The sequence below is a fragment of the Camelus bactrianus genome, chromosome 2 (assembly GCF_048773025.1).
Source record: "Camelus bactrianus isolate YW-2024 breed Bactrian camel chromosome 2, ASM4877302v1, whole genome shotgun sequence".
Classification (NCBI taxonomy): domain Eukaryota; kingdom Metazoa; phylum Chordata; class Mammalia; order Artiodactyla; family Camelidae; genus Camelus; species Camelus bactrianus.
The window spans coordinates 40399721-40412691 of NC_133540.1; the positions used below are offsets into that span (position 1 = coordinate 40399721).

General features: G+C 33.1%; 1 long non-coding RNA gene across 1 annotated transcript in view; it reads left to right on the forward strand.

Moving 5' to 3' along the window:
* The window catches only part of LOC123617392 (uncharacterized), a 145513-nt gene that overhangs the window by 92054 nt on the left and 40488 nt on the right, over positions 1-12971 (forward strand). The gene's annotated exons all lie outside the window — the stretch shown is intronic.

The following is a 12971-nucleotide window of genomic DNA, read 5'->3' on the forward strand; positions in this document are numbered from 1 at the left end:
AGGCTTATTGTAGCCTACATAAGTTAGTGATTTAAGTTACAAAATGATTGTGTCTCACATGTGTGGTATACAGGGTTGCAAAAATATGTTGAAATAATTAAAGTTATAGGCTTCTCTTTCCAGCTCTTCAGAATATGAATGAATTGGTCATCTTTTAAGCTTCTTATAGATGCTAATTTGCATCTATTAAAACAAATTCCTAAGCTTTGATGTTCATTTTTATTGAGATTTCACATATTTTTCTTATCTTCTTTCTCTCTATGGTGACACATGCAATGGTCTTCACACTGATACAAACAGAAAATCTCTGAGGAAATTTCTTTTAACGCGATTTGGTCACTCATCCATGACTGTTGTGTTTATCCTGCTACACGACTAGTTTCAATAGAAAATGGCAGTGTTTTCCAAAGTGTGAGCTGTGGGCACATAATTTCTTTCCTACACCATAGTTTCCAGGGGGATCTTGTTAAAAATAATGTCTCTTGAAGTCACCTCACACATACTAAGAAAGGAATTATGGGGCGATGTTGGAATCATTTTAAACCAGCAACCCAGTGTCTTTTGCCACTGTCTTTTGTCCAAAAGACAGAAGAAACAAAAAGTGCCCAAAACCCACTGTCTTTTGCCCAGGACAGCCTGAGGTCCATTGATATAAGATCTGAATTCAGTGCTTAGAGTTATTGATTAAATAGGATTTTCAAAATACTCATTTATTTGGTTAGTTTTCGGCATGGCATGAATAATGCTAAAATGCTGTTAGAATAGTTTGTGTTTTTATCATTATACATCACTAGATCCATACTTATTGGAACAGTCATAGTTTAAATGACTTCTTTCATGCACATATTACCTCTGAGAGCATGCAGTGATATGATTTTTAAATATAAACGTTTTTACAGAAATTCATTGCAAACTTGCTGACATATGGGGGAAATAGTTTAATCGGTAAATTAATCAGTAGGTTTGCAAAGTTTGGAGAAAGAGAAGACATATTCTACTGAATGATAAAACACATAGCAGACTCCACATTTGACTCAGCTGCCACCAAGAAAATTCATCTCCATGTCATCTATAAAAGAGTCCCATCATATACTAATTTAATCGTTCTTTGCCTCATCTGAAATACCATTAAATTAAATTTAAAAATGTTTTCAGACTTGAATAACCATAGAGAAATATTTTAACATACCTTTGTTAAATTCTTCACTAGTGGATGTAACTTCTTTTTCAATTTCTTTTTAGTCATGTTTATTTTTTCTGCTTGGTGAAAATACCCGTATAACTGCTATTTGTGTAAATGAGTGCTTAGGGATTTCCTCAAATCAAAACTCACCACAAAGAGACATCAAATGGAATATTTGGGTGAGTTGCTTGCATTTTGGGGTGGTGCTTTGTGTAGGGGACAGCACTCTCCACGTGCATGTTTTCTAGATTTCTGCTGCTTCCATGGGTCCCACCTTCACTTTCACCTCCATTTAATATGCACATAAAAATAACCTAACAGTTATGTGCAGACATGTGGAGAACCAAACAGCATTTCCAAGCACACTTAGCCTATTTTCCATTATATTCTTAGAGGAACACCTAGCAGATGCTAAGCAGGAAGCCATGTGTAAGTACAAATTTGAATTTGTCTTAATTTATGTTATTGCTGAGAACCAAAAGAGTATAAAATTTTCAATTCTTTCATGATTTGGGGTGTCAAAAGTACTTTGTAAAGACTGAGGAGTTGAATGAAATACTTTGTATCATGATCATGAACAGCAAAATCTCTGACTGATACAGTTTGTGGAAACTATTATGTGGATGAACTAACATTCATTGAGAATTTACGACATGCCAGGCACTGAGTCATCCATGCATGTATATGTCACCCCATTAAACTTCACTAAAGAAACACAAACATGTATGTTGTATTATAGCACTTGACCAAGAGAAATAACTTCTCAAAGATCCTTTGTTCATTAATGCACTGATCCATGCGTTATTGGCCTTAATTAAACTCATCTAAAATATTTACATAATAATATAGCAAGGATGAAGGTAAAATTATTTACATATATAGTACCTATAAACATATTACCATAGATGCAAATACATATAAAATTTAGTTAATGGCTTTATTAAAGCTCCATTGGATACAAGAAAGTGAAATAATTCTTAGGTGAAACATGCTATAGAATCAAGATATAAATAATTCAAGTATGTCCCCTAAATAAGCAAATTTGGACTTTTTAAACTGTAAGTAAGTGTCTCCAGTAATAAATCCTGTCTCCTTAACTCAAATCATGAATTGATACCAGTAGCACGAAAATGACCAAACTGTATGATAGTCTAATCCATTTTTCTGCTTTGAATAGTCCTTTTGTAACCAGTTTCAATGAAGAAAGCATGTAGATATTACAAATATCCAAAGGCAGCTATAGTCATCTGGCATTTATTGCCTATAGTAAATTGTTAATATCTAGGATTCTACTTGATAAACATAGAAAATAAATTAGCCTTAATATTAGTGCAATGAGTTGTTTCAATAATTGTAATAAACCACATTAGTGACACACAAGATCTTGAATAAAATTATGGTGCCAATCTAAATACAGTTTGGGCAGGAAAATCAGGATAAGTGATGACTTTCATATAATAAAATTTTAAAATAACTGAACACTCATTCATTCATTCAAAAATATTTATTGAGTGCCTACTATATGCTATACATTTTTCTAGATGCTGAAGATAGAGCAGTCAACAAAACAGATCAAATCTCTAGTCTCACTATTTACTGGAACATACATTCTAGTTAGGGGCAGGTGTGGAGATAAAACATTTCAAAATTAACCAGGAGATATGGAATATGTTAGGTGATAGGAAGTAATATAATGAAAAATAAAGCAGAATAATGTGGTGGCAATCTGGAGCAGGCTCATGCCAGCTCTCTAGAATTGATTTTTAATTGATTATTATGTTTTCAGGAATTTTTGCAAGCTGTTTTAAGTTTCAACCACCAGTAGCTTCAAGTAAGTTGTATGAGAATATTTCACACCACAGAAATTGGAAATTGGCAGATCTACAAATCAGGGAGCTCCTTTTCCTCCACTGTCCCACAGAAGCTATTAAACGTTGATCACTGGAATCAGATGTGCTGGGTGGGGGTGGACATTAAGTGAAAAGAAGGAGCCATGCAGATATTCTTAAATAAAGATCCTAATTTAAAAAATTCTCCTCTTTCTCAATCTGTCACATAATCACTTCAATTTCAGTACTGCTCTGTGTGTGGGGGCGTTTACACATACACAGCTAGTGGAATGAGGAAGAAAAGTACAGTAGTTAAAACCAAATATCGAATAAAGTTTTTCTAAGATTTTTAATTCAAATTTCTTTCTCTTTTTCTATTTTATCTCTAAATTTCTGTAGTCTTATCTGTGAAATGGGGATAATGTAACTTACTGTAAAAGTTGGCTCGTAATGACATAGGTAATATGCCTTTATCATAGTGATAGTTTAATAAAGGTTAAATATTATCATCAGTATTAATGCTATTACTGCTCTAGTTATTACTTTTAATAGCAAGAAAACAATTATATATTTGAAAGTTGCTAAGAAAGTATATCTTTTAAGTTCTCATCACAAGAAAAAATTATAGGTATGTAAAGTAATGGGTGTTAACTGAACTTAGTGGTGTAACCATTTCACAATCTATATACAGCAAATCATTATGTTGTTCACCTTAAATTAATACAATGTTATATGCCAATTATCTCTCAATAAAACTGGAAAAAATAGCAAAAAAAATGTTCAGGGATATAGGTTGATTTTTCCATTGTTGCCATTAGCTACAAAATTTACTTGGCCATTTTTTCCAGAATAAATATAATAATAATTTTAATTTTAATAATTAATAATTTGGTAATTATTTAATTCCACCATGCAAAGCTATTTACTTCCATTAACTCACTTAATTCTTACAACCATGATTTTTATCAACACGATAAACATTATTGATATCTTCATTTTGTAGATGAGGAAACTAAGCTTAGAAATGTTAAGTAACTATCCAGAGTGAGAATCCCAAAGCAGTCCTGAGGACTTTCAAATCCTGTGCTCTCACAGTCTGCATGGAATGCTGGTTCAAAAATTTAGTTGCAACAGTGCTTAGTAATATTTCCTAAAAAATTAGACATATTTATCACTGGAGTTAACCAATGCAGAGAATAAGCCAAAATTAAGAACATTCTTTAATATTTTTCTTCTTCTATTTAAATGTTCTAAATCTATGGGTGTCAAATATTTAGTATAATTAGTGAGAATGTTGTGTCGTGTATTAATGAGCATTTTCCAAAGGATCAGGGATTTATTAAATTATATAAGTGTTTTAAATGTATTCCAGATCTGACCTAAATTCAGAAATGTTTTCTTGCAAGTCACAAGGAATTTTAAGGACAATATTAGATTGATGGTGCTGATTCCCAAAGCTTTGCTTTCCTTAATATTTTTTTCTATTTTAAGAGGATTGGCAGTATTGTGAATCAGTACTTAAAAGAATGTATCCTTAACTTACACTGAAAATATTATTTTAAAAATGTTTGTGTTTAATGTTTTTAGATTGTAAAATACATGCAAACAGAAACATACCACATAAATCATTATTTAAATAGCTTAAATTCAAATGTCAACTTCACAAATCACCCCGCTCTATAGATGGTCTTTTAAGACCAGAAGATATATTTTGACATGTAACATTTTAAGAAAATACTCAAAAATGCAGAAAACATTAAAGTAAGATTTACTAATTTTTACACATGTGATACCTTGTTTTATTTAGGTGTATTCACATAGACACACTTGCACAAAGTCACACACAACTGTACTATTTACCATAGCTTTGAAAGATGATATTTTTTATATTGAATTATTCATAAAATCCTAAGGCTAATTTATACATGAAAGAAAAGAAAAACGTAACTCTTGCTCATAAATCTTTATTTATGAATAGAAATCTAAAAGATTTATAATCACTACGTTATGGCAAGTTTTTATCACATGATGTATTAACTTGCAATCAGACTCAGTAGAGAAGTCCTGTAGTGGTAAATAAATCACGGGATATTTGGTTTGGAGAAAACCTCCTGGGAGTGATCATGTACACAAGCCTGGGAGGAGGGGAGATGAGGGGTCTCAATACCCCCTAGAGTTTTAATTAGATTGAATGAGCATTCACTTTACTGTGAGGAACAATACTCTCTGTTCTTAAAAAGATACCTCATTATAAGCCAATTGTATAAATGTACAAATTTAACACTTAACTCCCCAAATCTGGCATTGGTTTATATCACTTGTGTATGAATTCCTCCATGATAAGAACAATTGTAGTTATCTTGCTAAATTAAATTAAATTCTTAAACTGAATTGTTAGAAATTTTAATCACAAATGTGTAAGTGTGCTTCTGTTTTCCATTGCAATTAAGCAGAAATACTGTTTTTTACATAGTCAAGGTAATTCAGAGACATGTTTTTAATTTAATGTGATTCTTTTAATATATTTAACGCCTCAGTAACTCCATTACTTACTTGCTGTGTGATCTTGGGCAAGTTGTTTTACCTCTCTGTGCCTCAATTCCATAATTTTTATAATGAAAACAATAATAGTCACTACTTTATAGGAATACCATAAAGATTAATGAGTTAATACATGTAGAACATTTAGAGAAACCTTTTGCACAAAATACACACTGAAGAAACATTTGCTGTTACTCATCAAAGCTAGGCCAATTTACTGGAAGCATCCACGCCCTTCCAACCAGCTTTGGACACCAGCTCACCAGTTTGTAATGCTTAGACATCGTTTGTCAAGTTTCCATAGTTTCCCTTCATGGTTTCCTCTACAGTTTGGGTGGAGAATATTAGTTGAGTCTAGTTTTCCACATCTCAAAACCTTCCCCCTGTTCTCAAGGCTTTGAATTTTTCTAACCTTTCTATAGTTTCTCAGTTATTTGCTCTGTTATAAAGTGTTTGTAATATTATTTTTATTAAGATAATACTCTCATTAAGAATTTTAAATTATTAAGAAAGCTATTTAAATTGTATATGAGAATGCATTACATATACAATTTTCCAAAATTTAATACAGCTGGTACTTCTTAAGAAGATAGTTCATAGTTACAAAAGCAGCACTGAAGAGGTGTTGTGAGTAAATTCTTATTAATGTATTGTTTGTATACATTAGTATAGTTATTTACAGTAAGTATATTAAATGTTGTATGCAGATGCTTTTTCAATTGAGGCAATGTCCTAGAGACATTGTTTTAAGTACAATAACATGAATATAGTCTCCTCATTTTCTTAGTCTTTGAGAAACATCATTTTTACAATTCTTTACAATGTAAAGATAATAACATACCCATGAGTATTTTATCAGGGGTAAATAATTTCATTTTCTCACTAATCCATAAAGAGTATTTAGGAATATGTTTTTACACTGTTCTTGTTTTGAGTTCCTTCTTTTCACAAACCAACCGCACAGGTGTATGATGACTCTGGCTCTCTGCTTCCTACAAGCTCCTTACCCTTAATCTCCAATCAACTTTCATTGTTGGTCTGTCTATCTTGCTATGTCCCTCCCTGAGAAAATTCCATAACTGCAATGGGAATTATTTGGAGTTCTTTTTTGAAGGGCCAGGTAGCTTTCAGAATAGCTGCACAGTAATGGGACAACAGTAATTGAACTGGGTGTCACACAGGGTGAGACACTTTCTCATTATGGACATAATGTCTGTCTTTATTTTCTCTCCCCTTTTCCTCAACCACCTCCCTTCCTCCTCAGGAATCCCATTAGTCCTTCTGTCACTCTTTGTCTCTTAAAAACTAAGCTTCCCACGTGTTGGGCAGAAGCTGCAGAAAACCTCTTCTAATTATCTGCTCAGTCACTTGGGCATGATGGAGACGGTAATTATTGTTCCACAGTTAAGGCAAAAGTGGGTACTCAAAGATCACTTCCGTCTCTTTCACTGTTAATGGATTTTCTTTGTCCCCCCCCCCCCCCGCCTTTTTTTTTCTTTCAGCTCATTCAAGGTATTTTATTTCTTAGTTCTTCCCTTAAGAGGCAAGCACATCTCCCTAAGGTATGCAAATTAACTTTTCTTGAGAAAAACAAACAACTGCACCACTCCCCCCAAAATTAATTGTACATGGGGAACACATGCTCATTTTCCCATCACCTGGGCTTTGACAACATTGTTTATGAAGTAACAAACCTCACATAGTCATATAAAAGAACAGTTATGGGACTCTTCCTCAACTCAGCTCCATTTCAAGAGCCTCCATTAGCTGTAAATGGTTCTCCTTTTTTTTTAAATCCCAGAAGCATGGTACAATTTAATTCAGTTTTTTTCATTCAATCTTTTGACTTATTGATAAGGGGAAACAGGTGCAAGAGGGATACTATACAAACTACAAAATTAAAAATATGACCAAGAACGCATTCATTTTATACTGCTTATATAACAGTGGAAAGTATATACTTTATACTTGTATATAACATGCTACTTTTTGTCTACAAAATCTCAAGAGATTCTGAAAAATTCTGCATAGTGGACTGGTCAGAAATCATTACCCCCATTACACAGATTTAAAAAAAGCCTGAGATTTGACATGGTTAAAGATTTCTTGCAAAAGTATATTTTTTAAAATCAAATGCCAGAGAACTCCATGTCAACTGATATGAAATAAAACATAAACATCCAATGCTTTATTTTTATAAGCAAAATGGACAGTATTTATTTACTTTTGAATAAGAATAGAGTATATGCTACTGAATCAGATGAGAGATCCCCCTAGCTGAACCCAAGCCCTCCTGGCTTTGCAGAGAGTTCTTTCCCAGTCAGGTTTCCTGCTCAAGTTCCCACAAATAACAAAACTGAATTTGATGCAAGCAATACAGGCTTTTATTTATTTTTATTATTTTTTCCCCCAATGGCCAGAGAGACAAGCTTTTTATAGAAAAGGGTGATGGAGGTTATAGTGGGCAGGGTCTTTTATCATCCTGGTTCATGGAAATGGGTGGCAATTTCCCAGAATGCAGTTCAGGCATCCCTTCTGCCCTTGTGTGGCCCTTTGGTGTCTGGGTTGGAAGAGGATTGAACAAATATGGTGTGAGCAGGGGAAGAGATTATTATTACAATGAGATGATATGAGCTTTAGAGAGAATTTTGTCCCAATTTTGAAGTTTAATCAGCTTATACTGATTTCTTCTGTCTAAATTCTCTGGTTCCTGTCTTGTAAACACAGCTGGAAGGTATAGTCTCAATTCTCTGCAGGTTTGCCTGGAGAGGGATTTTTTTTTAAATTAGAAGTGGGAGAGGGCTTCCTTGCATCCTTGCCTTAAACAGGTGTACTTGTTTTATATAGATAGTATAGGTATGGGTTAGTGACCCTTGAGTTGCTCCCCGGGGTGACATATAACTGATCCTATGTAGTGCAAGAGGTTAGACAGGCCATGAACCTAGGAATAAACTACCTTCCTTATATATGCTTCAGAGACATGCAGAGATGTTTTCAGGATAGAGCCTACCTTCATTGTACAAAGTGTGAGAAATTTAAAGGGAACATAGATAAACTTAGATAAACTTGTAGATGATTTACTTTTATATTTGAAGAATCCATGCCAATTTCCCACACAAAAAGAATCAAGATCACAAATTGTTTTCTTCTCATTTTCCTGGTTTTTTAATTTGTCTTTCTGCCTATTTCTTCCTTAAAAAAAACCCAAAAACAAAAAACTTACTATAGTTATTATTGGTTCATATTGATCTCTTGTAAATTAGCTTTGAGGTCGATTACCAGATAGCTGTCAACATGTCATAGATTTTTTTCTGTCTTGAGTTGAAGATAAATCTATTGGTCTTGATAAATGATTTTCAAACTTTTTTTTAAATATAATGCAACCCCTGGTAAAGAAAGCATTTTATGTTGCCTCTATACTTACATAAGCACACCCACCTGCACACACTATGTTTGTATGTATGTATGTGTGTTTGCGTGTATGTGTGTATGCATACATACATATATAAACCGAAATGAAAAGTAATGAACCTATATTTACTCTTATATTTAAAGACTATCTTCTTTGTTTTTTAATCAAATCCACTTTAGTCTAAATTAATCATTTTCAAGCTCATTTATTCTTTTACATTCTAACTTATTTTTTTAAATGTTGGTCAAAATTCAATTCTCCAATTCTATAACTTGCTATTTGTTACAACCTATTTTGAAAAATACTCTTCCTGGTCAAATTTGGTAATGTGAAAGAAAGAAAATGTTAATTTCTGTCTAAATATTAAATGTTCAACAAAAACTTGGAATCAGTAACTTTAAATTCTTTTAGGAGGATAGTATGTAAGGGAGTGACTATTATTAGGTACTAAATACCATGAAGAATGGATATATAAATTTTTTAATCCTTGTCACACCAATATAGTGAAAGTAGAACTATGCAAAGTTTTCATCACACAAAACAAAAATTATTTGGGATATACCATTTTATGAAAATTTAGTCATGAGATTTATTATTAAGAGGTGAAGAAAAACTGGATTTTTAATAGCGTATTTCTCTCACTTTTAGGGGCCCTTATGCAGCTGTGTTGGCCACCAGATTAGGGTTTGTAAAAAACTAGAATCCCATTTCAGGCTAAGATCTAAGATTCTTTTTCTGTGACCCAGATTCCTTCCTCAACACATATTCAAGCCACTCTGGACCTTATACTATGATGAAATGACAGCAGGAAAGTGGTTCTTAATTCATTGCTGTCTAGACTATTAGGAGATTGACAACTAATTTAGAAAACCATTTTAATAATAAAATAAGACATTGACTTGTAAAAGAGTTGCGGTGAAGTTAGACGTCAGAAAGAACAGTACATCAAGAAATAGGTATATTGTGCGGCATTATTTGCTATGGCCAAGATATGGGAACAACCTAAGTGTCTGTGGACAGATGAATGGAAAAAGAAATTGTGGTATATGCATACAGTGGAATATTATTCAGCTTTAAAACAGTAGGAAGTCTTGATATTTGCAAGAACATGGATAAAACTAGAGAATACTATGCTAAGTGAAATAAACCAAGGGTTGGGGAGAGGGAGAAATAGGGAGCAGTTGACAATAGGATACTAACTTCCAGCTGTAAAATGAATAAGGTCTGAAGATCTAATGGATAATATAGTGATTATGGTTGATAACTCTGTATTGTATGATTGAAATTTGCTAAGAGTAGAACTTAAATGTTCTCACCAACACAGACAAACAAAAAAATGTAAATATGTGAGGTGATGGATATGTTAACTTAATGAGGGGAATCCTTTCACATTGTATATGTAGATCAAATCATCACATTGTGCTTTAAATACATTGCTATTTTATTTGTCAGTTATACCACTGTAAAACTAAAAAAAAAAAAACCATGCAAACACACACACACACTCACACACACACACACACAAACCCTCATACAGACATTCAACTTATTTAAATAAAGAAACCACAGACTTCCAAGTTTACTGAGATTATAATTATTCTGCTTATGATGAAAAAACAAAATTTAACATTATGAAAATCAGAAATAAAGTGACTGTTTAAGAATCAAAAACTTCTGGGAAATCTTCAGAGTTTTATATTTTTAGCAAGACTAGACCTACATGGAGTGATCTAATTTTTTTAGTTTGTCTCAGGGTGTAACTTTGTTTGTTTTGTGTTCTGACTTCTAAGTGTGATGAGTATGTTGATTTGGGGCCAATTGCCAGTTTTGTTTCCACACAATCCTGAAGCACCTGGATTAGAGGCGAACTCTTGCTTCCATGCCCATCTTTGCACACAATGTGTCCAAGTTCTTCATCATTAATAGGAGGCTGTGGGAATGGTTACTGAGCAGGGCTGCTAAGCAGAATCTTGAGTGGATATTCAAAGACCGATTGGCTGCTTGCCCCTGGCAGCCCATATTCCTGGAATTCCCAAGGTCCCTGCACAGCACCAGGACTCCATGCTGAACCCCATCTTCACTCTGACTCCATTTCTTCTTGCTCAGACTTTGAGTCCCCCTCCTCACCACAACCCAAGCAAGTGTTTTTTTCCATGTTTTCCACCTTTCTTCCTCACTTCAAATGATTCAAACAAAATTGTTATTACTTTGAAACAGGATATTTAGAGTTATGAGTGAAAAATTCTGTCTATGCACTTATAATTCCTCAAAGAACACTTCAACCAAGACATCTTCATCAATATCATTTTAAAACTGATTTGACTCTCCTCTCACATGCTCTTCAAAATACATTTCTCCCTCACCACCAGTTATATTGCTATATTGCAGCAGTAAAGTGGTGGGTTTTTTTTTTTTTCATGCTGAGTGTCTCTGGCCCTGATCTCTAATAGGGTTATTCATTCTCTCTGAACTTGTTTTATATTTCCTCCAAGACACTAAGTGCAACTTCCAAACTGAAAGCACAGTTAGGATCAGAAGTCCTTCTTCTTCTTCCTATATATGTAAGAATGTACAGAATTATGGCTACCATGATATTTTCTGATTTCTGTCTTCAGGATGCCCTCTCCATCTCTTTTTAGCTCAGGGCTATATTATGTGCAATATCATGTGTGTTATATTTTAAAAATCCATTTTATTTTATTTTATTTTATTTTATTTTAATAATACTTCTCAACCACAATTGTTCTACAAAGAGTATGTCTTACCTCACTATCTATCCATATTAAATGCTGTAAAAATAAATGACTTGAGGAGTCTGTATAACTCAATCTAATTTACTGCAAGAATCTTTAAAAAGTGGAAGTAAAATTCATATTAATATTTATGTGCATCAAGTACTTGGTAAAATTTAATAGAAGTTGTGATAAAAATAACTGCCACAAAGGAAGATGCTCTAATACTCAACAGATTTTTATTTACAGATTTATAGAGCAGTGAAATCTGATGGGCAGATAGTCAATATAAATATATTTTATTACATCATCTGTTTTTATCAGATTTGTTGCTAGACAATACATTTATATTTACTGATAGTAATAAAAATGAAATGGGTGAATAGAATGTGAAGATATTTTTAACAGTTTTGCTGGTTTATATAACATTTAGAATTTTAAAGTAGCATTATTTTATGGGCACTAAGCTCAGATTTTCCCAGCAGCATTATAAATACACAGCAAAGATTTAAAATAATGTTCAGAAATTAATAAATATTTTTTGCTTATTGGAATATAACATTTGAAAACAGTAATTAAAACAAATAATGGTGTTCTTATAACCTCTGACAGACCTTATTTTTGTGTTTGAATTTTGACTTAGATTCTTGTACAATTATTTTATAACTTTATTTTAAATTTTCATATTTTAAGTAGTTATGAAAAGATACGGAATAAAGATGATTAGTGCTTCCTGATAGTCATATAATTCTATATATAAAAATTTATCATGGAGAATTTCAAGGCAAATTCTTAAAAAAAGAGAATGTAGGCAAATCCCTTTTCCAAAATTTGGGGTGTGACTGTGGAATGGCAGACAAGAATTTTAAGTTTACTTGACTTTTGAGTCTGAGAGAAGTTCCATTAACAGTTTTTTTGAATAAGATACTGATGAAAAAGAATAGTGAGTCAGAGAAACCAGAAGAAAAGAAAATAGATTTTAGTTCCTTTTGCCACCTCAGCTCAGAAAATGTAACTCATTTACATGTGAGGGATAGTAAGATTTACCCACTTGCGCTGAAATTGCAGCTAAGGCACAAGTCAAAGGACAAGGGCTCTTAATTCTCACACCTTAAAAAGAGGAGTCAGAGAGCTTCCAGAAAAATTAGAGCCAGATTCCATGCCCTGCCCTCCCCCTACGTCTTTATCCACCATACCGCCAACTGCCCATCCTGGCCTCCTCATGTCAGGCTCAAAAACAATGGCACAAAGTAGTTTTGTTTTAGTGACTTAAA